The 4,299-nt window shown below is 41.1% G+C and overlaps 1 pseudogene; it reads right to left on the bottom strand.

The window, feature by feature from the left end:
- Positions 1-3,536: 3,536 nt before the first annotated feature.
- LOC100965443 overlaps positions 3,537-4,299 on the bottom strand; it is a 960-nt pseudogene continuing 197 nt past the window's right edge.

The raw sequence follows: 4,299 nt of genomic DNA, 5'->3' as shown, positions 1-4,299 counted from the left end.
TTAATAATTCACATTGCTGATTCTGTTCTTCGTAAAATTTAACTATTTATTCTTGGCAAGATAAAATTTTGGCTAACACCTGTCCTTGCCACAGTTAACTCACTGTAGAATGATACAGCAAATTCACCCTGGACACCTCAGCATTCATCTTTAGCATGTTATGAAAACGATGATGCTGTGTTGCATTTGTACAAATCCAGGGAAAATACTTGTAACTTGTTGCAAAGTGTCTCTTAAACTAGTAGCGTTAGCACAGAGACTTTGCTGATGAAAAATACGATGACAAGAAATGAGAGCATCTGAATGTGCTAATACTATTTTTACCTGAGCAGTAGAAGGCGGACCAACTGTACATACACTCACTGAATGTATCAAGTTCATTTGAACTTTATGACGTGTGTCTTAAAAGTTCTTGAAGATCACTATTCCCTGTGTTCTGTTTTCAGGAGCGCCAGAGTAACTCTTCATAGCAACGAAAATCTTCTGTTATGACCTGAACAAAGTATAAAACCTGAGTGAAGTCAGTAGTGTTAGTTGATTCCTCTGAGTTGATTAAATAATATATATTTCCCTTTTGAAGTATTGCATGGAATTGTTTTGTCAAGTTGAAGGTTAATTTGTGCTGCTGATCTGTTATGGTTCTCCTTGAGAGAGGCACTTGTTTGTGCTTTGAAATGTTATCAGGACCTCAGCATCCTACACCTTTGACAATGCATTCTTTCACAATCTCTACATCACTGAATGGATTCCCCATTTTTCCTCAAGCGTAAGTTGCTTCAGGGGCACTATTTCCAAGTATTATTGCTGCTTGAAAAATTAGTCTTTGCTTCTGCTTTTCATCAGTTAATTTCTGCAATATAACCTTTAGCAGTTCTCCCTCTAATTTAAAATACAGTTTTCATCCTAATGAGTTGTATAATGCTGACAATAATTGAATTTCTTTAGTGTTGACCTGCAGTATCACGAACGAGGCAAATCATCTCATCTTATCAGTATCACAAAGCGAGCAAATCATCCACAAGATAATATTGCAATCCCCAATTCTCGTTTTAGAATCTGTTTTCTTTCTTCAGTGTTCTCGTGGTCTTCTTTGACATAACAGGCTTTTAAGTAGATGGACATAAAAAAATACTGTTTAACTGTGCAACTATTCACAAATTCCATTTAAGCAGGAAAACAGAGTACAGTGCTCCACTGTCAAAAGCTGATAACAGAGTGGGGCACTCACTAACTGGTCTTATGAAGTAGTGCTACTAGTCAGCTGGGCAGAGTTAGAACCAATCCTTAGTGTAGTGGATGTCAATTTAGCCTGTGTGGCTCACTTATGTTCGAATTGTACCAGTCAATCTGGGAGGATTATTTTGTTGAAGCTTACTTTATTCTTTGCCATTTTAAATATATTAATTCAAAAAATAAAATTAAGACCTGGTGCAGTGGCTCATGCCTATAATTCTAGCACTCTGGGAGGCTGAGGTGGGTGGATTGCCTGAGCTCAGAAGATTGAGACCAGATTGTGCAGGAGAGAGATCCTGTTTCCATTTACTATAGAAAAACTCGCCAGGCATTGGTGCAGGTATCTGTAGTCCCAGCTACCTGGGAGGCTGAGGCAGGGGGATGAATTGAGCCCAAGAGTTTGAGGTTGCTGTGAGCTTTGACACCATAGTACTATACCCAGGGTGACAGAGTGAGACTCTGTCTCAAAAAATTTTTTAAAATATAAAAGATTAACAAACATGTATTAATAAAAATAAAACAATTTATCGTGTAACATTTAAGGATCTAGAAGGCCTCATGTAGCATCAAGGCTGAAGGTTCTCCACCCCTGCACTGGACAGTCCTAATCTAGAGGAGGATTTTTCTAGACTTATATTGTCTAGTGCCATAGTCATTAGCTATATGTATCTGTTCAAATTTAAATAAAAATAAAATAAAATAAATAAAAACTTCGATTCCTTAGCATTAGCCATATTAAGTGCTTAGTAGCCACTGTGGTTGCACTTTGAGGTAGATTGCATCATTCTTAATTTCTCCACACAGTACTGTCCTTTGCCAGGTAACTTTTCTATTTTTTCTACAAATGGAATGTTATCAAACATTTCTATCTTTGTAGAATGTTCTAGCAGAGGATGCCGCTCAAGTCAGTTAAACATCTCTTACTTGAAAAGCATGTACAAACAAGAGCCAGACGTCCAGCTCCAGGATGAACTAAGAACATTAAACAACTCTCTGAGGTCCCTAGGGCGGCATGGAGCTCCCTCAGTCTGTTCTTCACAGCGTGGTGCTGATCAGGGTTTTATTGAACTTCTTGTGTCTCAAGATGATCACTCAAGTATATTCTCTTATGAAGCCTTCTCACCTTATGGAAATGATAATTTCCTTTCCCACATCCACAAGTAGGTAACAGAAGAAGCTAGATCTAATTTCTAGAGAGCTGAAGAACGGCTCTGTATGAAGGCAGGTTTGGCCCTCCTGGGGTCTGAGCCCTTTCATCTCAAGTCTTTCTAAATCAGTGTATTTCTTAGTCTGTTACTCCTGCCTCTCTGCCACAATTAACTGGAAAATACTCTTCAAATTAATAATTCAAAAAAACATAAAAGTCATTAGTAGTATTGTATTATTATTTGGAGATAAGAAGACAGAAGAGTGGAGGAAGCATGCCTCATTCTGCAGGGCTAAGAATGCCATGAGAACAGGTGTTATTATTGTGTTTTTTTAATGCTTTATTCTTGTTCTGAGAACAGTGTGCACATACATAGGCACTTAAAGCATATTTATCATTGTTTTTCTGTGAAATAAAAATAAAACTTTGAGGTATACAAAAAAGAAAAACAAAAAGGGACAGGCTCCTTGCCCAGTTTGAAGAAGTGGCCCTCGAGACAACCTGAAGGGTGTTCTCATTATGACTTATTTACTTACTGCATTAGTTAATTCATACAATGTTGATAAGTAGCTATATGCCAGGCATTTAAAATAAAAGGTAAATGAGCCATAATCTCTGCCTTCAAGAACTGTTTGCTGTGGAGCAGGGCATCACAACTGGAATTATTGACATTTGAGGCCAGATAACTCTGTTGTTGGGGGCTGACCTACCTATTGCGGGATGTTCAGCAGCATCCTTGACCTCTATCTACTAGACGCAATATCACTCTCCACTTGAGTTGTGATCACCAAGATGTCCATAGTCATTGCTGATGTCTCTTCATTGAGAACCACTGCTCTAGGGGGTAGTGAAATATATAATTAGGGAAGGGAGGTGATAATAGTAGCTATGATAGAAATATGAATAGGGTGAAATGGGGGCCTTCCCTCCCTGTGAGTGTAGTTGATCAAGAAAGGCTTCACACAGGTGTTATCCCAAAGATCCCGAACTCTGTGCTTTCCTCAATTACCTACCATTCTGACTTTGGGATAAACACTGAAGGCAAAAATGCATTCATTGCACGTGCATTTTTTTTTTTGAAGTGATTTTTACTTTTATTTCCTTCACTTTAAGCCAATCATGAGATTTCCCAGTGATTTCTGGGTGGGGACAGAAGGGAGGTGGTGTTAATCATCATCAGCGCTGTGGCCCAGTTGGCCTGAGGAGTACAGGCAGGGCAGGCCCTCACTGGGGCAGCTGGAGGAGCACAGACTGCCCTGCTGGCAGGTAGGTGATGTTCCCAGAGCGTGACAACTGGAATGCAATGTCCTCTGCAGCCTCCAGCTTGTGGAGCTGGATCAGGCCATCACCCGCTGTGGCCAGTGAGTTGGCAATCAGCTCTGCTGCCTTGGAGTCACCCTCGGCAGAGATGATGGCTGCCTTTTTCTGCTGCTCAGCCTTTTCCACCACAAATCTGGCCCTCTCTGCTTCCTGTTGAGCCACCTGTTTGGCTTCCACTGCTTCTGTGAACTCCTTCCTGAAGGTCAGATGTGTCAAGGAGACATCATCCAGGATGAGCCCAAAGGTTGCTGCTCGCTCCGTAAGGTCATCACTCACCTGCCTGGAGACGAGCTCTCTCTGGGTGAATAGCTCTCCAGCATCAAAGTGAGCCACCACTGACTTGAGGATCTCTGTAGTAATAGATGGCAGCACACGCTCATCATAGTCCTCTCCAATGCTGGTGAAGATTCGAGGAAGCTGGCTGGCCACAGGCCAGAAGAGGATTCTCAGCGTGATGTTGACATTCTGTAAATCTTTGCTACCAGTGATGACTGGCACATTATGTGGTCGAGAGCGGCAGTCAAAGATAATTGGTTTCTGTACCCATGGGATGAGGAAGTGAGTCCCTTCCCCTACCACAATGTCCTGCACTCCACGGA

This window comes from Otolemur garnettii, unplaced genomic scaffold (genome assembly GCF_000181295.1).
Source record: "Otolemur garnettii isolate 467f Iridium unplaced genomic scaffold, OtoGar3 scaffold00004, whole genome shotgun sequence".
NCBI lineage: Eukaryota > Metazoa > Chordata > Mammalia > Primates > Galagidae > Otolemur > Otolemur garnettii.
The sequence above is the reverse complement of the archived record's forward strand: the minus strand, read 5'-3'. Positions and strand labels throughout refer to the sequence as shown.